Source organism: Haliotis cracherodii, unplaced genomic scaffold, assembly GCF_022045235.1.
Source record: "Haliotis cracherodii isolate W230 unplaced genomic scaffold, xgHalCrac1.p SCAF_15, whole genome shotgun sequence".
Classification (NCBI taxonomy): Eukaryota; Metazoa; Mollusca; class Gastropoda; order Lepetellida; family Haliotidae; genus Haliotis; species Haliotis cracherodii.
The window spans coordinates 30,692,167-30,711,842 of NW_027266270.1; the positions used below are offsets into that span (position 1 = coordinate 30,692,167).

The window sequence follows — 19,676 nt, forward strand, 5'->3', positions numbered from 1 at the left end:
GGCTCCGCATTATCACGAGCCACGTGCTGCAGAGGGCAGAGACAGCACGGGTATTTGATTTTGCACGATGTTTGTTATAGGACATATGATTGTGAAGAGCATTTCAAGGCCCTGTGTGCCGGCGACTAGTGGTGACGTTTATGGTTAGGTCGAAATGGAGTGTATGCAAATCCCAAGCTTTCCTGATTAGTTAATGCAATAGTTTGTACTCTTGGGACATTTTCAATAGACAAATATTCAGGAAGAAAAACAAAAAATGTCCTTCCCAGACGGGGAATCGAACCCGGCCGTGGCGGTGAGAGCGCCAAATCCTAACCACTAGACCACCTGGGAATGTGCTCTTTGAGAGTGAAGGGGGAGTACTGTCGGACTTGCCCTTGTGCACCTTTTACGATCTTAACCTTGGTGTAAGTATTTTCTCACTACAAAATCTGTTATTAGATAGTTTAGATCAAATTAATATGGCGTAAGAGACGCAAGGGGTGCAATACATCCCATTGTTGAAAGTACTAGTTGCGGGCTCCGCATTATCGCCAGACACGTGCTGCACGTGCGAAACTGACAAGGCACCGATCGAGCCTACTTCTACAGAGGGCAGAGACAGCACGGGTATTTGATTTTGCACGATGTTTGTTATAGGACATATGATTGTGAAGAGCATTTCAAGGCCCTGTGTGCCGGCGACTAGTGGTGACGTTTATGGTTAGGTCATAATGGAGTGTATGCAAATCCCAAGCTTTCCTGATTAGTAAATGCAATAGTTTGTACTCTTGGGACATTTTCAATAGACAAATATTCAGGAAGAAAAACAAAAAATGTCCTTACCAGACGGGGAATCGAACCCCCGCCGTGGCGGTGAGAGCGCCAAATCCTAACCACTAGACCACCTAGGAATGTGCTCTTTGAGAGTGAATGCATGGGGAGTACTGTCGGACTTGCCCTTGTGCACCTTTTACTATCTTAACCTTGGTGTAAGTATTTTCTCACTACAAAATCTGTTATTAGATAGTTTAGATCAAATTAATGTGGCGTAAGAGACGCAAGGGGTGCAATACATCCCATTGTTGAAAGTACTAGTTGCGGGCTCCGCATTATCACCAGACACGTGCTGCACGTGCGAAACTGACAAGGCACCGATCGAGCCTACTTCTACAGAGAGCAGAGACAGCACGGGTATTTGATTTTGCACGATGTTTGTTATAGGACATATGATTGTGAAGAGCATTTCAAGGCCCTGTGTGCCGGCGACTAGTGGTGACGTTTATGGTTAGGTCAAAATGGAGTGTATGCAAATCCCAAGCTTTCCTGATTAGTTAATGCAATAGTTTGTACTCTTGGGACATTTTCAATAGACAAATATTCAGGAAGAAAAACAAAAAATGTCCTTCCCAGACGGGGAATCGAACCCCGGCCGTGGCGGTGAGAGCGCCAAATCCTAACCACTAGACCACCTGGGAATGTGCTCTTTGAGAGTGAATGCATGGGGAGTACTGTCGGACTTGCCCTTGTGCACCTTTTACTATCTTAACCTTGGTTTAAGTGTTTTCTCACTACAAATCTGTTATTAGATAGTTTAGATCAAATTAATGTGGCGTAAGAGACGCAAGGGGTGCAATACATCCCATTGTTGAAAGTACTAGCTGCGGGCTCCGCATTATCACCAGACACGTGCTGCAGAGGGCAGAGACAGCACGGGTATTTGATTTTGCACGATGTTTGTTATAGGACATATGATTGTGAAGAGCATTTCAAGGCCCTGTGTGCCGGCGACTAGTGGTGACGTTTATGGTTAGGTCAAAATGGAGTGTATGCAAATCCCAAGCTTTCCTGATTAGTTAATGCAATAGTTTGTACTCTTGGGACATTTTCAATAGACAAATATTCAGGAAGAAAAACAAAAAATGTCCTTCCCAGACGGAGAATCGAACCCCGGCCGTGGCAGTGAGAGCGCCAAATCCTAACCACTAGACCACCTGGGAATGTGCTCTTTGAGAGTGAATGCATGGGGAGTACTGTCGGACTTGCCCTTGTGCACCTTTTACTATCTTAACCTTGGTGTAAGTATTTTCTCACTACAAAATCTGTTATTAGATAGTTTAGATCAAATTAATGTGGCGTAAGAGACGCAAGGGGTGCAATACATCCCATTGTTGAAAGTACTAGCTGCGGGCTCCGCATTATCACCAGACACGTGCTGCACGTGCGAAACTGACAAGGCACCGATCGAGCCTACTTCTACAGAGAGCAGAGACAGCACGGGTATTTGATTTTGCACGATGTTTGTTATAGGACATATGATTGTGAAGAGCATTTCAAGGCCCTGTGTGCCGGCGACTAGTGGTGACGTTTATGGTTAGGTCAAAATGGAGTGTATGCAAATCCCAAGCTTTCCTGATTAGTTAATGCAATAGTTTGTACTCTTGGGACATTTTCAATAGACAAATATTCAGGAAGAAAAACAAAAAATGTCCTTCCCAGACGGGGAATCGAACCCCGGCCGTGGCGGTGAGAGCGCCAAATCCTAACCACTAGACCACCTGGGAATGTGCTCTTTGAGAGTGAAGGGGGAGTACTGTCGGACTTGCCCTTGTGCACCTTTTACGATCTTAACCTTGGTGTAAGTATTTTCTCACTACAAAATCTGTTATTAGATAGTTTAGATCAAATTAATGTGGCGTAAGAGACGCAAGGGGTGCAATACATCCCATTGTTGAAAGTACTAGCTGCGGGCTCCGCATTATCGCCAGACACGTGCTGCACGTGCGAAACTGACAAGGCACCGATCGAGCCTACTTCTACAGAGAGCAGAGACAGCACGGGTATTTGATTTTGCACGATGTTTGTTATAGGACATATGATTGTGAAGAGCATTTCAAGGCCCTGTGTGCCGGCGACTAGTGGTGACGTTTATGGTTAGGTCATAATGGAGTGTATGCAAATCCCAAGCTTTCCTGATTAGTTAATGCAATAGTTTGTACTCTTGGGACATTTTCAATAGACAAATATTCAGGAAGAAAAACAAAAAATGTCCTTCCCAGACGGGGAATCGAACCCCGGCCGTGGCGGTGAGAGCGCCAAATCCTAACCACTAGACCACCTGGGAATGTGCTCTTTGAGAGTGAATGCATGGGGAGTACTGTCGGACTTGCCCTTGTGCACCTTTTACTATCTTAACCTTGGTTTAAGTGTTTTCTCACTACAAATCTGTTATTAGATAGTTTAGATCAAATTAATGTGGCGTAAGAGACGCAAGGGGTGCAATACATCCCATTGTTGAAAGTACTAGCTGCGGGCTCCGCATTATCACGAGCCACGTGCTGCAGAGGGCAGAGACAGCACGGGTATTTGATTTTGCACGATGTTTGTTATAGGACATATGATTGTGAAGAGCATTTCAAGGCCCTGTGTGCCGGCGACTAGTGGTGACGTTTATGGTTAGGTCGAAATGGAGTGTATGCAAATCCAAAGCTTTCCTGATTAGTTAATGCAATAGTTTGTACTCTTGGGACATTTTCAATAGACAAATATTCAGGAAGAAAAACAAAAAATGTCCTTCCCAGACGGGGAATCGAACCCCGGCCGTGGCGGTGAGAGCGCCAAATCCTAACCACTAGACCACCTGGGAATGTGCTATTTGAGAGTGAAGGGGGAGTACTGTCGGACTTGCCCTTGTGCACCTTTTACGATCTTAACCTTGGTGTAAGTATTTTCTCACTACAAAATCTGTTATTAGATAGTTTAGATCAAATTAATATGGCGTAAGAGACGCAAGGGGTGCAATACATCCCATTGTTGAAAGTACTAGCTGCGGGCTCCGCATTATCGCCAGACACGTGCTGCACGTGCGAAACTGACAAGGCACCGATCGAGCCTACTTCTACAGAGGGCAGAGACAGCACGGGTATTTGATTTTGCACGATGTTTGTTATAGGACATATGATTGTGAAGAGCATTTCAAGGCCCTGTGTGCCGGCGACTAGTGGTGACGTTTATGGTTAGGTCAAAATGGAGTGTATGCAAATCCCAAGCTTTCCTGATTAGTTAATGCAATAGTTTGTACTCTTGGGACATTTTCAATAGACAAATATTCAGGAAGAAAAACAAAAAATGTCCTTCCCAGACGGGGAATCGAACCCCGGCCGTGGCGGTGAGAGCGCCAAATCCTAACCACTAGACCACCTGGGAATGTGCTCTTTGAGAGTGAATGCATGGGGAGTACTGTCGGACTTGCCCTTGTGCACCTTTTACTATCTTAACCTTGGTTTAAGTGTTTTCTCACTACAAATCTGTTATTAGATAGTTTAGATCAAATTAATGTGGCGTAAGAGACGCAAGGGGTGCAATACATCCCACTGTTGAAAGTACTAGCTGCGGGCTCCGCATTATCACGAGCCACGTGCTGCAGAGGGCAGAGACAGCACGGGTATTTGATTTTGCACGATGTTTGTTATAGGACATATGATTGTGAAGAGCATTTCAAGGCCCTGTGTGCCGGCGACTAGTGGTGACGTTTATGGTTAGGTCAAAATGGAGTGTATGCAAATCCCGAGCTTTCCTGATTAGTTAATGCAATAGTTTGTACTCTTGGGACATTTTCAATAGACAAATATTCAGGAAGAAAAACAAAACATGTCCTTCCCAGACGGAGAATCGAACCCCGGCCGTGGTGTTGAGAGCGCCAAATCCTAACCACTCGACCACCTTGGAATGTGCTCTTTGAGAGTGAATGCATGGGGAGTACTGTCGGACTTGCCCTTGTGCACCTTTTACTATCTTAACCTTGGTTTAAGTGTTTTCTCACTACAAATCTGTTATTAGATAGTTTAGATCAAATTAATGTGGCGTAAGAGACGCAAGGGGTGCAATACATCCCATTGTTGAAAGTACTAGCTGCGGGCTCCGCATTATCACCAGACACGTGCTGCACGTGCGAAACTGACAAGGCACCGATCGAGCCTACTTCTACAGAGGGCAGAGACAGCACGGGTATTTGATTTTGCACGATGTTTGTTATAGGACATATGATTGTGAAGAGCATTTCAAGGCCCTGTGTGCCGGCGACTAGTGGTGACGTTTATGGTTAGGTCAAAATGGAGTGTATGCAAATCCAAAGCTTTCCTGATTAGTTAATGCAATAGTTTGTACTCTTGGGACATTTTCAATAGACAAATATTCAGGAAGAAAAACAAAAAATGTCCTTCCCAGACGGGGAATCGAACCCCGGCCGTGGCGGTGAGAGCGCCAAATCCTAACCACTAGACCACCTGGGAACGTGCTCTTTGAGAGTGAATGCATGGGGAGTACTGTCAGACTTGCCCTTGTGCACCTTTTACTATCTTAACCTTGGTTTAAGTGTTTTCTCACTACAAATCTGTTATTAGATAGTTTAGATCAAATTAATGTGGCGTAAGAGACGCAAGGGGTGCAATACATCCCATTGTTGAAAGTACTAGCTGCGGGCTCCGCATTATCACCAGACACGTGCTGCAGAGGGCAGAGACAGCACGGGTATTTGATTTTGCACGATGTTTGTTATAGGACATATGATTGTGAAGAGCATTTCAAGGCCCTGTGTGCCGGCGACTAGTGGTGACGTTTATGGTTAGGTCAAAATGGAGTGTATGCAAATCCCAAGCTTTCCTGATTAGTTAATGCAATAGTTTGTACTCTTGGGACATTTTCAATAGACAAATATTCAGGAAGAAAAACAAAAAATGTCCTTCCCAGACGGGGAATCGAACCCCGGCCGTGGCGGTGAGAGCGCCAAATCCTAACCACTAGACCACCTGGGAATGTGCTCTTTGAGAGTGAAGGGGGAGTACTGTCGGACTTGCCCTTGTGCACCTTTTACGATCTTAACCTGGGTGTAAGTATTTTCTCACTACAAAATCTGTTATTAGATAGTTTAGATCAAATTAATGTGGCGTAAGAGACGCAAGGGGTGCAATACATCCCATTGTTGAAAGTACTAGCTGCGGGCTCCGCATTATCGCCAGGCACGTGCTGCACGTGCGAAACTGACAAGGCACCGATCGAGCCTACTTCTACAGAGGGCAGAGACAGCACGGGTATTTGATTTTGCACGATGTTTGTTATAGGACATATGATTGTGAAGAGCATTTCAAGGCCCTGTGTGCCGGCGACTAGTGGTGACGTTTATGGTTAGGTCATAATGGAGTGTATGCAAATCCCAAGCTTTCCTGATTAGTTAATGCAATAGTTTGTACTCTTGGGACATTTTCAATAGACAAATATTCAGGAAGAAAAACAAAAAATGTCCTTCCCAGACGGGGAATCGAAGCCCGGCCGTGGCGGTGAGAGCGCCAAATCCTAACCACTAGACCACCTGGGAATGTGCTCTTTGAGAGTGAATGCATGGGGAGTACTGTCGGACTTGCCCTTGTGCACCTTTTACTATCTTAACCTTGGTTTAAGTGTTTTCTCACTACAAATCTGTTATTAGATAGTTTAGATCAAATTAATGTGGCGTAAGAGACGCAAGGGGTGCAATACATCCCATTGTTGAAAGTACTAGCTGCGGGCTCCGCATTATCACGAGCCACGTGCTGCAGAGGGCAGAGACAGCACGGGTATTTGATTTTGCACGATGTTTGTTATAGGACATATGATTGTGAAGAGCATTTCAAGGCCCTGTGTGCCGGCGACTAGTGGTGACGTTTATGGTTAGGTCGAAATGGAGTGTATGCAAATCCCAAGCTTTCCTGATTAGTTAATGCAATAGTTTGTACTCTTGGGACATTTTCAATAGACAAATATTCAGGAAGAAAAACAAAAAATGTCCTTCCCAGACGGGAAATCGAACCCCGGCCGTGGCGGTGAGAGCGCCAAATCCTAACCACTAGACCACCTGGGAATGTGCTCTTTGAGAGTGAATGCATGGGGAGTACTGTCGGACTTGCCCTTGTGCACCTTTTACTATCTTAACCTTGGTTTAAGTGTTTTCTCACTACAAATCTGTTATTAGATAGTTTAGATCAAATTAATGTGGCGTAAGAGACGCAAGGGGTGCAATACATCCCACTGTTGAAAGTACTAGCTGCGGGCTCCGCATTATCACGAGCCACGTGCTGCAGAGGGCAGAGACAGCACGGGTATTTGATTTTGCACGATGTTTGTTATAGGACATATGATTGTGAAGAGCATTTCAAGGCCCTGTGTGCCGGCGACTAGTGGTGACGTTTATGGTTAGGTCAAAATGGAGTGTATGCAAATCCCGAGCTTTCCTGATTAGTTAATGCAATAGTTTGTACTCTTGGGACATTTTCAATAGACAAATATTCAGGAAGAAAAACAAAACATGTCCTTCCCAGACGGAGAATCGAACCCCGGCCGTGGTGTTGAGAGCGCCAAATCCTAACCACTCGACCACCTTGGAATGTGCTCTTTGAGAGTGAATGCATGGGGAGTACTGTCGGACTTGCCCTTGTGCACCTTTTACTATCTTAACCTTGGTTTAAGTGTTTTCTCACTACAAATCTGTTATTAGATAGTTTAGATCAAATTAATGTGGCGTAAGAGACGCAAGGGGTGCAATACATCCCATTGTTGAAAGTACTAGCTGCGGGCTCCGCATTATCACCAGACACGTGCTGCACGTGCGAAACTGACAAGGCACCGATCGAGCCTACTTCTACAGAGGGCAGAGACAGCACGGGTATTTGATTTTGCACGATGTTTGTTATAGGACATATGATTGTGAAGAGCATTTCAAGGCCCTGTGTGCCGGCGACTAGTGGTGACGTTTATGGTTAGGTCAAAATGGAGTGTATGCAAATCCCAAGCTTTCCTGATTAGTTAATGCAATAGTTTGTACTCTTGGGACATTTTCAATAGACAAATATTCAGGAAGAAAAACAAAAAATGTCCTTCCCAGACGGGGAATCGAACCCCGGCCGTGGCGGTGAGAGCGCCAAATCCTAACCACTAGACCACCTGGGAATGTGCTCTTTGAGAGTGAAGGGGGAGTACTGTCGGACTTGCCCTTGTGCACCTTTTACTATCTTAACCTTGGTGTAAGTATTTTCTCACTACAAAATCTGTTATTAGATAGTTTAGATCAAATTAATGTGGCGTAAGAGACGCAAGGGGTGCAATACATCCCATTGTTGAAAGTACTAGCTGCGGGCTCCGCATTATCACCAGACACGTGCTGCACGTGCGAAACTGACAAGGCACCGATCGAGCCTACTTCTACAGAGAGCAGAGACAGCACGGGTATTTGATTTTGCACGATGTTTGTTATAGGACATATGATTGTGAAGAGCATTTCAAGGCCCTGTGTGCCGGCGACTAGTGGTGACGTTTATGGTTAGGTCATAATGGAGTGTATGCAAATCCCAAGCTTTCCTGATTAGTTAATGCAATAGTTTGTACTCTTGGGACATTTTCAATAGACAAATATTCAGGAAGAAAAACAAAAAATGTCCTTCCCAGACGGGGAATCGAACCCCGGCCGTGGCGGTGAGAGCGCCAAATCCTAACCACTAGACCACCTGGGAATGTGCTCTTTGAGAGTGAATGCATGGGGAGTACTGTCGGACTTGCCCTTGTGCACCTTTTACTATCTTAACCTTGGTTTAAGTGTTTTCTCACTACAAATCTGTTATTAGATAGTTTAGATCAAATTAATGTGGCGTAAGAGACGCAAGGGGTGCAATACATCCCACTGTTGAAAGTACTAGCTGCGGGCTCCGCATTATCACGAGCCACGTGCTGCAGAGGGCAGAGACAGCACGGGTATTTGATTTTGCACGATGTTTGTTATAGGACATATGATTGTGAAGAGCATTTCAAGGCCCTGTGTGCCGGCGACTAGTGGTGACGTTTATGGTTAGGTCGAAATGGAGTGTATGCAAATCCCAAGCTTTCCTGATTAGTTAATGCAATAGTTTGTACTCTTGGGACATTTTCAATAGACAAATATTCAGGAAGAAAAACAAAAAATGTCCTTCCCAGACGGGGAATCAAACCCCGGCCGTGGCGGTGAGAGCGCCAAATCCTAACCACTAGACCACCTGGGAATGTGCTCTTTGAGAGTGAATGCATGGGGAGTACTGTCGGACTTGCCCTTGTGCACCTTTTACTATCTTAACCTTGGTTTAAGTGTTTTCTCACTACAAATCTGTTATTAGATAGTTTAGATCAAATTAATGTGGCGTAAGAGACGCAAGGGGTGCAATACATCCCATTGTTGAAAGTACTAGCTGCGGGCTCCGCATTATCACCAGACACGTGCTGCAGAGGGCAGAGACAGCACGGGTATTTGATTTTGCACGATGTTTGTTATAGGACATATGATTGTGAAGAGCATTTCAAGGCCCTGTGTGCCGGCGACTAGTGGTGACGTTTATGGTTAGGTCAAAATGGAGTGTATGCAAATCCCAAGCTTTCCTGATTAGTTAATGCAATAGTTTGTACTCTTGGGACATTTTCAATAGACAAATATTCAGGAAGAAAAACAAAAAATGTCCTTCCCAGACGGGGAATCGAACCCCGGCCGTGGCGGTGAGAGCGCCAAATCCTAACCACTAGACCACCTGGGAATGTGCTATTTGAGAGTGAAGGGGGAGTACTGTCGGACTTGCCCTTGTGCACCTTTTACTATCTTAACCTTGGTGTAAGTATTTTCTCACTACAAAATCTGTTATTAGATAGTTTAGATCAAATTAATGTGGCGTAAGAGACGCAAGGGGTGCAATACATCCCATTGTTGAAAGTACTAGCTGCGGGCTCCGCATTATCACCAGACACGTGCTGCACGTGCGAAACTGACAAGGCACCGATCGAGCCTACTTCTACAGAGAGCAGAGACAGCACGGGTATTTGATTTTGCACGATGTTTGTTATAGGACATATGATTGTGAAGAGCATTTCAAGGCCCTGTGTGCCGGCGACTAGTGGTGACGTTTATGGTTAGGTCATAATGGAGTGTATGCAAATCCCAAGCTTTCCTGATTAGTTAATGCAATAGTTTGTACTCTTGGGACATTTTCAATAGACAAATATTCAGGAAGAAAAACAAAAAATGTCCTTCCCAGACGGGGAATCGAACCCCGGCCGTGGCGGTGAGAGCGCCAAATCCTAACCACTAGACCACCTGGGAATGTGCTCATTGAGAGTGAATGCATGGGGAGTACTGTCGGACTTGCCCTTGTGCACCTTTTACTATCTTAACCTTGGTTTAAGTGTTTTCTCACTACAAATCTGTTATTAGATAGTTTAGATCAAATTAATGTGGCGTAAGAGACGCAAGGGGTGCAATACATCCCACTGTTGAAAGTACTAGCTGCAGGCTCCACATTATCACGAGCCACGTGCTTCAGAGGGCAGAGACAGCACGGGTATTTGATTTTGCACGATGTTTGTTATAGGACATATGATTGTGAAGAGCATTTCAAGGCCCTGTGTGCCGGCGACTAGTGGTGACGTTTATGGTTAGGTCAAAATGGAGTGTATGCAAATCCAAAGCTTTCCTTATTAGTTAATGCAATAGTTTGTACTCTTGGGACATTTTCAATAGACAAATATTCAGGAAGAAAAACAAAAAATGTCCTTCCCAGACGGGGAATCGAACCCCGGCCGTGGCGGTGAGAGCGCCAAATCCTAACCACTAGACCACCTGGGAATGTGCTCTTTGAGAGTGAAGGGGGAGTACTGTCGGACTTGCCCTTGTGCACCTTTTACTATCTTAACCTTGGTGTAAGTATTTTCTCACTACAAAATCTGTTATTAGATAGTTTAGATCAAATTAATGTGGCGTAAGAGACGCAAGGGGTGCAATACATCCCATTGTTGAAAGTACTAGCTGCGGGCTCCGCATTATCACCAGACACGTGCTGCACGTGCGAAACTGACAAGGCACCGATCGAGCCTACTTCTACAGAGAGCAGAGACAGCACGGGTATTTGATTTTGCACGATGTTTGTTATAGGACATATGATTGTGAAGAGCATTTCAAGGCCCTGTGTGCCGGCGACTAGTGGTGACGTTTATGGTTAGGTCATAATGGAGTGTATGCAAATCCCAAGCTTTCCTGATTAGTTAATGCAATAGTTTGTACTCTTGGGACATTTTCAATAGACAAATATTCAGGAAGAAAAACAAAAAATGTCCTTCCCAGACGGGGAATCGAACCCCGGCCGTGGCGGTGAGAGCGCCAAATCCTAACCACTAGACCACCTGGGAATGTGCTCTTTGAGAGTGAATGCATGGGGAGTACTGTCGGACTTGCCCTTGTGCACCTTTTACTATCTTAACCTTGGTTTAAGTGTTTTCTCACTACAAATCTGTTATTAGATAGTTTAGATCAAATTAATGTGGCGTAAGAGACGCAAGGGGTGCAATACATCCCATTGTTGAAAGTACTAGCTGCGGGCTCCGCATTATCACCAGACACGTGCTGCAGAGGGCAGAGACAGCACGGGTATTTGATTTTGCAGGATGTTTGTTATAGGACATATGATTGTGAAGAGCATTTCAAGGCCCTGTGTGCCGGCGACTAGTGGTGACGTTTATGGTTAGGTCAAAATGGAGTGTATGCAAATCCCAAGCTTTCCTGATTAGTTAATGCAATAGTTTGTACTCTTGGGACATTTTCAATAGACAAATATTCAGGAAGAAAAACAAAAAATGTCCTTCCCAGACGGGGAATCGAACCCCGGCCGTGGCGGTGAGAGCGCCAAATCCTAACCACTAGACCACCTGGGAATGTGCTCTTTGAGAGTGAAGGGGGAGTACTGTCGGACTTGCCCTTGTGCACCTTTTACTATCTTAACCTTGGTGTAAGTATTTTCTCACTACAAAATCTGTTATTAGATAGTTTAGATCAAATTAATGTGGCGTAAGAGACGCAAGGGGTGCAATACATCCCATTGTTGAAAGTACTAGCTGCGGGCTCCGCATTATCACCAGACACGTGCTGCACGTGCGAAACTGACAAGGCACCGATCGAGCCTACTTCTACAGAGAGCAGAGACAGCACGGGTATTTGATTTTGCACGATGTTTGTTATAGGACATATGATTGTGAAGAGCATTTCAAGGCCCTGTGTGCCGGCGACTAGTGGTGACGTTTATGGTTAGGTCATAATGGAGTGTATGCAAATCCCAAGCTTTCCTGATTAGTTAATGCAATAGTTTGTACTCTTGGGACATTTTCAATAGACAAATATTCAGGAAGAAAAACAAAAAATGTCCTTCCCAGACGGGGAATCGAACCCCGGCCGTGGCGGTGAGAGCGCCAAATCCTTTTTTTTTTTTTTTTTTTTCTTGATAAAATTTATTCACAGGAATATAATACAAACGCAGACAGTGCTGACACTGCCACCACAAAAATAAAATGGTTATCACAGAAGTAGGGTGGCAGTGTATAACATTCCGATTCTACAGACAGAAAATATGAGAAATAGTCTTTTACATTTGATTATCTAAACACGTCTTTACAGATACAAAAAGATGAATGCAGATTGAACACGTTCTTTATACGTTACATGTTTCTATTCTAGAGGGGGTTTGAGAACAATCTCATTTCCATCTAATGTGATAAATGTATTGGTCATTATATATCTTTGAATAAAGATATGTAATTGATTCATTTTGGAATAGTGAAAAAACAAAAAGCTGAAATGACGCTTAATCAAAGATTTGAAAAAAGCTTTCATGTGAAATGAGATTGTTTCCTGACTCATAATAACTCTTCTTTTAAATACAGCAATGCGATATATTGACAATACAATGTTCATGAACGGTTTACATGACAACTTCTTTTCTGGCAGGAATCCAAACAGTAACCAGAGGTATAATTGTCCAAGACTAAACCCTGAATCTTGACAAACATCTGTCAACATGTCAATTATTAGAGACTGCAGGGAAGATAACTCTTGGCAAAAGATAAACAAATGTAAAATGTCTTCTGTTTCATTTTGACACACAGGACAAACATCAGTGTTTGACAATCCAATTTTGCACAGTTTATCATATGTAAAAATGATATTGTGAGCAATTTTAAAATCCATCTGTATAGAGTCTGTTGATTTATCTTTCTGCCACACATTCAGCCAAATATCTTTCCAATTAATGTCTAAAGCAATATTATTCCAAAAAGAAATAGCAACTGGCTTTTTGAAGTGTTTTTGTCTGAATATTTCATAGCAAAATTTAGTTGTTAAACCTTCAACTGATATGTCCTGTCCATCAATCGTGCAGAAGATGTCTCCAGAGGGAAGGTTTTTGCCAACATCAGACAAAATTATATTTTTCCATTCTGATGGAAGCGCGTATAAAATGATTGCATAGCATTGTTGTATAGTGCTAATGTCCATTTCAGGTAAAGTATCACGTACAATATCTACAATAATTTGTGAGGACATGAATTTTGGAATAACTTCAAAACAAATATGTTTAATACAAATAATTCCACTTGAAATAAACGATTGAAACATTAGAGTTTTTCCATTGAAAGTAATTAATGGATTTTTAAAAAGTGGTTGATTCATGATATCATCTACATTTTGAAGCAAGGGTCTTTTCCCTCCAGTAATTTCATTCCATGCAGATAAAAGCTCAGCATAAAATGGGCTTATGTCTTGTAAATCACCCTTATTATGTTCAAGAGATAAAACATGAATTCCCAAGTTCATTTTCAGAAGATGTGACATAAAATATAGCATTGTTTGTTTCCAAATACAATTAAGCTGGGAATTAGCAAAAGCCCTCAGCAACTTAAGTCTCAGTGCATATTTTTTAAAACACAACTTTGGTATATTCAGACCACCATCTAAACAAATACCAATACAGGTATCTGATGTTATTTTGGCAGTTTTATTGTGCCACAAGAATTTACTAAACATATGAGTAAATCTATGCTCAACCCATTGTGGGACAGGTAGTACAGTAAACGCATACCATAAGCTGGAACTCATGAGGATATTTATTACAGTTGCTCTACCCTGTAGAGTAAGTTGTCTACGTAACCATGAATTTAACAATGTTTGAATTTTGTCCATTTTCTTTCTCCAATTCAACGTTTCACACATTGCTTCATCCTTGCCAAAATAAATGCCTAATATTTCAACACAATCTTTTTTGATTTTAACCGGGACGTTGATTGGACAGTCACGAAGGTTATTTTTACCCAACAACAAAACTTCTGATTTTTCGATGTTGATTTTTGCTCCCGTTCCTTCACAGTATGAGTTAACTGTGCTAAATGTTTCTTCGACGGAGTTGACATCTGAAACAGTGATTGAAGTGTCATCAGCATGTTGAAATATCAAAGAATAAATGTCATTGTTGATACTTATTCCGTGGATTTCAGGATTGTTCTTAACTAGGAGATTAAGTGGCTCTGACACCAAAACGTACAGCATGGAGCTCATTGGATCTCCTTGACGAACACCACGAGTTAAAGGAAAATAAGGCGTCAAATGGCCATTGCATTTAACAGAACTATGTATATCAGTATAGAGAATTTTAATCCATGAAATGAAGAAATCTCCAAAGTTAAATTTTCTGAGAATTTGAAATAAGTATTGATGTGAGACCCTGTCAAAAGCTTTCTCTTGATCTATTTTGATGAGATATGAATCATCATCATCACGATTATTTACAATGTCAATAACATCTCTTAGGGAGTGAAGGTTGTTAGCTATGTCTCTTCCTGGTACACAGCAAGATTGTTCAGGGGAGACAATTGAGGACATGACAGTTCGTAATCTTAATGACAACACTCTGGATATTAGTTTACAATCTACATTTATCAATGAAATAGGCCTGTAACATTTAATGTCTCTCTTGTCACCTTTCTTTTTATAAAATAAACTAATTATGCTCTTTTTCATGGTACGTGAAAGGCTGTTTTCTTTGTGTACACAATCAACAACTTGTATGAAGAAGGGGCATAAAATGTTCCAAAACTTCAAATAAAACTCAACTGTTAGACCATCTGGGCCTGGTGATTTATTTTTCTGCATACCTTTGAGTGCCACGGTAAGCTCACTCTGAGAAATATGTACTTCGCATGAATTCCTCTCATCTTCGGAAAGCTTGTCCTTGATATTATTAACAATGTCCTGTTGTTTTTCTACATTACAGTGTTCAGCAGTGAATAAAGAGGAGTAAAATTGTTGAGCAGTATCCAAGATATCCTCTGTGTTGTTGGCTATTGTACCGTCTCCTCTGAATAATTCTTTGATCGAGTTTGCTTGCTGTTTTGTTTTTTCTAGATTTAAAAAGTATGAGGTATTTCTGTCGGAATCGAGCGTCCACTGGGCCTTTGACCTGAGAATGGCTCCTTTGCATTTGTTAATCTCGTATGTCTCCAGCTCATTTTCTATTGATTGTAAAACAGAAGATACATAGCCAGGAATGGAGGATATCTTATGATATTCTATTCTAAGCTTATTTTGAATTTTAACATAATCAGCTTTTTCGTGATTGCTTTTTTTGGATGCATAATACCTGGAAAACTTTTTGAACTGATATTTTAAGTTATCCCACCATATCAATGGTTCAGTTTTAAGTAAAGGGCACCCTTTTGCCTCTTCTATTATTTCAGTGATCTTTTGATAGAATGTGCAATCGTCAAGAAGCTGATTATTAAAAATCCATACACCAGGACCCCTTTCTATAGGAGAAAAGTCTAACCTTGATACAACAATATTGTGATCACTCACAGAGGAATATCTAATGTAACAGTTGATCATATTTGAAATAAGGTTTCTTGAAACAAATATCAGATCGATCCGAGATTGTTTAATAACTCCTAATACAGACTGTATTCAAGAAAACTCTTTTTTGTCATAGTTCTTGAACCGCCATATATCAATTAGGTTGTTTTTGTGAAGAAAGGTGTTTAACACATTGCTACTTTGGATGTTAAATGTTGTGTTATTGGGACCTTTATCAAGTGAAGGATCAAGAATTTCATTAAAATCTCCAGCGCAAATTAAATGCTCATGATTAACCCATTTCATTAAATCATTGAAAAATAGTATTCTCTCTCTAGGATCGTTTGGGGCATACACATTTAATAAAATCACTGTTTTATCTTCAAGAGATAGAGACGTCTTTAGTAGTCTTCCATCAATGTCTTTTTCAAGCATGGCCACCTTTTCTTCAAAGTCAGGAGAGATCAAAAGAGCAACTCCTTTTCTAGCATTACCAGCATTAGAGTATAAAATTGTTCCTGGCCATAAATATTTATATTTTTCAATGAATTCATCAGACCAAAAGGTCTCCTGCAAAAAGGCAATATTGACATGGGAGTTCGTTAGTAGAGAGAATACATTTTGCATTTTTGTGACATCACGGAGTCCATTCACATTCCATGACCATGTTTTGACCATTGCAAATATAAATATGAAATGTATGTACAAACACATTGTTAGTTTATACACCGTTCTCAGACACGCCAGATATTTCTCGTCGATCGTTAACCTTTTCTTCTTTCTTCTTCTTTTGTTCATCTTTTTTACTTTCTCTCAATTTATTTTTTAAGTCATTGTTCTGAAGTACACAGTCTGTGATCTTGGGTTGTATTTTATTTCTTCTTCCTCTTTTCTTCGAAGATTTGTTCCATTTAAAAGGTGCTATATTTTCATGTCCATCTTGAGGCAACGACTGTCTCATTGTCTTATCATCACTCTCCATGTCATCTCCAACACGGTTATTTGTACAAGGAATTTCAGAGGCTTGATCAAGTTTTTCGACTTCATTTTCTTCTCCTTTTTCCTCTATTGGTCCATCTTTGTTTCTTTTCTTTTCTTCAGGCTCAAAGTCCTCAACAGATGTATCATCATTATCCAAAGGATCTTCATCCCATGACCTTTCAGGGGCTAGTTCCTTTTCTTGCTCCGACTCGTCTAACATGCTGTACTGACCGTTGTCTTCCTCGTCTAGGAAACAGCTGCAGCTACCAATAGGTAGAGAGCACAGTTCACAACGACGTTTAAGTCTTCTTTCTGTGTTGCAGTTTTTGGCAATGTGGCCATGTCCGTTGCACTTAAAGCATTTGGTATTTGGGCATTCTTTAACCATATGGTCTCCCGAGTTGCATTTAAAACACAATCGTTCTTGATTATTATGAATCACTCGAAAGTATCGATAACCATCTAATGTGTTGAAACCCATGGAGTATGGCAAGGATTTACACTCAGGGGGGAAAGCGACGCGCACATACCTGGTACCATCAAAAATGCTAGTGCCTTTCAGGGTCCTGTGTTTAATATCACTTTTCAAAGTGATACCCCTTTTGATCAACATGTTTTCAATTTCCTCATCATCAATGTAGGGTGGAAGGTGTAGGAATGATACTACGACGCTTTCACAATGAAGTAACCTGAAGTTAATCGGTGTACCTCCTATTTTCAAGTCATCAGTTTCTGCAAGAATCCTTGCCTCGTTACTGTCTGGGACAGTGACATCATACCATTCTGTTCCTTTTAGGACGCACGCCCATACATCGGACACATATTCCAATAGCGCACAAGATAATACACTAGCACTAATCACTTTGTTGTTACCAACATTCACTTCAATAGTGCAATCTTTCAGATATTTTCTCTTCTGTTTGGTGTCCGCCATTTTGAACCCAGTGAGCGTAGGAGATTCAAAGACAACCAAAGTCAATAGCATGCACAAACGTGCATGCAAATGTTTAAGGTCTTCGGACAACTACATATCAAAGTGTTGCCTACGTTGTTAGCGTAAATCTGGTATTCCACGGAACTTGTGAACGATTTAATCTGAGAATCTGTGTTGCTCGATCGGTCCACACACCTCCGAAGCAAGGGAGGTAACCAGAGCGCCAAATCCTAACCACTAGACCACCTGGGAATGTGCTCTTTGAGAGTGAATGCATGGGGAGTACTGTCGGACTTGCCCTTGTGCACCTTTTACTATCTTAACCTTGGTTTAAGTGTTTTCTCACTACAAATCTGTTATTAGATAGTTTAGATCAAATTAATGTGGCGTAAGAGACGCAAGGGGTGCAATACATCCCATTGTTGAAAGTACTAGCTGCGGGCTCCGCATTATCACGAGCCACGTGCTGCAGAGGGCAGAGACAGCACGGGTATTTGATTTTGCACGATGTTTGTTATAGGACATATGATTGTGAAGAGCATTTCAAGGCCCTGTGTGCCGGCGACTAGTGGTGACGTTTATGGTTAGGTCGAAATGGAGTGTATGCAAATCCAAAGCTTTCCTGATTAGTAAATGCAATAGTTTGTACTCTTGGGACATTTTCAATAGACAAATATTCAGGAAGAAAAACAAAAAATGTCCTTCCCAGACGGGGAATCGAACCCCGGCCGTGGCGGTGAGAGCGCCAAATCCTAACCACTAGACCACCTGGGAATGTGCTCTTTGAGAGTGAAGGGGGAGTACTGTCGGACTTGCCCTTGTGCACCTTTTACTATCTTAACCTTGGTTTAAGTGTTTTCTCACTACAAATCTGTTATTAGATAGTTTAGATCAAATTAATGTGGCGTAAGAGACGCAAGGGGTGCAATACATCCCATTGTTGAAAGTACTAGCTGCGGGCTCCGCATTATCACGAGCCACGTGCTGCAGAGGGCAGAGACAGTACGGGTATTTGATTTTGCACGATGTTTGTTATAGGACATATGATTGTGAAGAGCATTTCAAGGCCCTGTGTGCCGGCGACTAGTGGTGACGTTTATGGTTAGGTCGAAATGGACTGTATGCAAATCCCAAGCTTTCCTGATTAGTTAATGCAATAGTTTGTACTCTTGGGACATTTTCAATAGACAAATATTCAGGAAGAAAAACAAAAAATGTCCTTCCCAGACGGGGAATCGAACCCCGGCCGTGGCGGTGAGAGCGCCAAATCCTAACCACTAGACCACCTGTGAATGTGCTCTTTGAGAGTGAATGCATGGGGAGTACTGTCGGACTTGCCCTTGTGCACCTTTTACTATGTTAACCTTGGTTTAAGTGTTTTCTCACTACAAATCTGTTATTAGATAGTTTAGATCAAATTAATGTGGCGTAAGAGACGCAAGGGGTGCAATACATCCCATTGTTGAAAGTACTAGCTGCGTGCTCCGCATTATCACGAGCCACGTGCTGCAGAGGGCAGAGACAGCACGGGTATTTGATTTTGCACGATGTTTGTTATAGGACATATGATTGTGAAGAGCATTTCAAGGCCCTGTGTGCCGGCGACTAGTGGTGACGTTTATGGTTAGGTCGAAATGGAGTGTATGTAAATCCCAAGCTTTCCTGATTAGTTAATGCAATAGTTTGTACTCTTGGGACATTTTCAATAGACAAATATTCAGGAAGAAAAACAAAAAATGTCCTTCCCAGACGGGGAATCGAACCCCGGCCGTGGCGGTGAGAGCGCCAAATCCTAACCACTAGACCACCTGTGAATGTGCTCTTTGAGAGTGAATGCATGGGGAGTACTGTCGGACTTGCCCTTGTGCACCTTTTACTATCTTAACCTTGGTTTAAGTGTTTTCTAACTACAAATCTGTTATTAGATAGTTTAGATCAAATTAATGTGGCGTAAGAGACGCAAGGGGTGCAATACATCCCATTGTTGAAAGTACTAGCTGCGGGCTCCGCATTATCACGAGCCACGTGCTGCAGAGGGCAGAGACAGCACGGGTATTTGATTTTGCACGATGTTTG

The 19,676-nt window shown here is 42.3% G+C and overlaps 22 non-coding genes across 22 annotated transcripts; all 22 read right to left on the reverse strand.

Annotated features, from left to right (window-relative positions):
* Positions 1 to 262: 262 nt before the first annotated feature.
* Trnae-cuc (transfer RNA glutamic acid (anticodon CUC)) lies at positions 263 to 333 on the reverse strand. Its single transcript has one exon. It is a non-coding gene; the product is annotated as a tRNA-Glu (tRNA).
* Positions 334 to 1,385: 1,052 nt separating this feature from the next.
* On the reverse strand, positions 1,386 to 1,457 carry Trnae-cuc (transfer RNA glutamic acid (anticodon CUC)). Its single transcript has one exon. It is a non-coding gene; the product is annotated as a tRNA-Glu (tRNA).
* A 450-nt stretch (positions 1,458 to 1,907) lies between these two features.
* On the reverse strand, positions 1,908 to 1,979 carry Trnae-cuc (transfer RNA glutamic acid (anticodon CUC)). The gene has a single exon. It is a non-coding gene; the product is annotated as a tRNA-Glu (tRNA).
* Positions 1,980 to 2,471: 492 nt separating this feature from the next.
* Trnae-cuc (transfer RNA glutamic acid (anticodon CUC)) lies at positions 2,472 to 2,543 on the reverse strand. Its single transcript has one exon. It is a non-coding gene; the product is annotated as a tRNA-Glu (tRNA).
* Positions 2,544 to 3,031: 488 nt separating this feature from the next.
* Trnae-cuc (transfer RNA glutamic acid (anticodon CUC)) lies at positions 3,032 to 3,103 on the reverse strand. Its single transcript has one exon. It is a non-coding gene; the product is annotated as a tRNA-Glu (tRNA).
* A 450-nt stretch (positions 3,104 to 3,553) lies between these two features.
* Trnae-cuc (transfer RNA glutamic acid (anticodon CUC)) lies at positions 3,554 to 3,625 on the reverse strand. Its single transcript has one exon. It is a non-coding gene; the product is annotated as a tRNA-Glu (tRNA).
* Positions 3,626 to 4,113: 488 nt separating this feature from the next.
* Trnae-cuc (transfer RNA glutamic acid (anticodon CUC)) lies at positions 4,114 to 4,185 on the reverse strand. The gene has a single exon. It is a non-coding gene; the product is annotated as a tRNA-Glu (tRNA).
* A 1,013-nt stretch (positions 4,186 to 5,198) lies between these two features.
* Positions 5,199 to 5,270, reverse strand: Trnae-cuc (transfer RNA glutamic acid (anticodon CUC)). The gene has a single exon. It is a non-coding gene; the product is annotated as a tRNA-Glu (tRNA).
* A 450-nt stretch (positions 5,271 to 5,720) lies between these two features.
* Trnae-cuc (transfer RNA glutamic acid (anticodon CUC)) lies at positions 5,721 to 5,792 on the reverse strand. The gene has a single exon. It is a non-coding gene; the product is annotated as a tRNA-Glu (tRNA).
* A 488-nt stretch (positions 5,793 to 6,280) lies between these two features.
* Trnae-cuc (transfer RNA glutamic acid (anticodon CUC)) lies at positions 6,281 to 6,352 on the reverse strand. The gene has a single exon. It is a non-coding gene; the product is annotated as a tRNA-Glu (tRNA).
* Positions 6,353 to 6,802: 450 nt separating this feature from the next.
* Trnae-cuc (transfer RNA glutamic acid (anticodon CUC)) lies at positions 6,803 to 6,874 on the reverse strand. The gene has a single exon. It is a non-coding gene; the product is annotated as a tRNA-Glu (tRNA).
* Positions 6,875 to 7,887: 1,013 nt separating this feature from the next.
* Trnae-cuc (transfer RNA glutamic acid (anticodon CUC)) lies at positions 7,888 to 7,959 on the reverse strand. The gene has a single exon. It is a non-coding gene; the product is annotated as a tRNA-Glu (tRNA).
* Positions 7,960 to 8,447: 488 nt separating this feature from the next.
* On the reverse strand, positions 8,448 to 8,519 carry Trnae-cuc (transfer RNA glutamic acid (anticodon CUC)). Its single transcript has one exon. It is a non-coding gene; the product is annotated as a tRNA-Glu (tRNA).
* A 450-nt stretch (positions 8,520 to 8,969) lies between these two features.
* Positions 8,970 to 9,041, reverse strand: Trnae-cuc (transfer RNA glutamic acid (anticodon CUC)). The gene has a single exon. It is a non-coding gene; the product is annotated as a tRNA-Glu (tRNA).
* Positions 9,042 to 9,491: 450 nt separating this feature from the next.
* On the reverse strand, positions 9,492 to 9,563 carry Trnae-cuc (transfer RNA glutamic acid (anticodon CUC)). The gene has a single exon. It is a non-coding gene; the product is annotated as a tRNA-Glu (tRNA).
* A 488-nt stretch (positions 9,564 to 10,051) lies between these two features.
* On the reverse strand, positions 10,052 to 10,123 carry Trnae-cuc (transfer RNA glutamic acid (anticodon CUC)). Its single transcript has one exon. It is a non-coding gene; the product is annotated as a tRNA-Glu (tRNA).
* A 450-nt stretch (positions 10,124 to 10,573) lies between these two features.
* On the reverse strand, positions 10,574 to 10,645 carry Trnae-cuc (transfer RNA glutamic acid (anticodon CUC)). The gene has a single exon. It is a non-coding gene; the product is annotated as a tRNA-Glu (tRNA).
* Positions 10,646 to 11,133: 488 nt separating this feature from the next.
* On the reverse strand, positions 11,134 to 11,205 carry Trnae-cuc (transfer RNA glutamic acid (anticodon CUC)). The gene has a single exon. It is a non-coding gene; the product is annotated as a tRNA-Glu (tRNA).
* A 450-nt stretch (positions 11,206 to 11,655) lies between these two features.
* Trnae-cuc (transfer RNA glutamic acid (anticodon CUC)) lies at positions 11,656 to 11,727 on the reverse strand. Its single transcript has one exon. It is a non-coding gene; the product is annotated as a tRNA-Glu (tRNA).
* Positions 11,728 to 18,302: 6,575 nt separating this feature from the next.
* Trnae-cuc (transfer RNA glutamic acid (anticodon CUC)) lies at positions 18,303 to 18,374 on the reverse strand. The gene has a single exon. It is a non-coding gene; the product is annotated as a tRNA-Glu (tRNA).
* A 446-nt stretch (positions 18,375 to 18,820) lies between these two features.
* Trnae-cuc (transfer RNA glutamic acid (anticodon CUC)) lies at positions 18,821 to 18,892 on the reverse strand. The gene has a single exon. It is a non-coding gene; the product is annotated as a tRNA-Glu (tRNA).
* A 450-nt stretch (positions 18,893 to 19,342) lies between these two features.
* Trnae-cuc (transfer RNA glutamic acid (anticodon CUC)) lies at positions 19,343 to 19,414 on the reverse strand. Its single transcript has one exon. It is a non-coding gene; the product is annotated as a tRNA-Glu (tRNA).
* Positions 19,415 to 19,676: the final 262 nt, after the last annotated feature.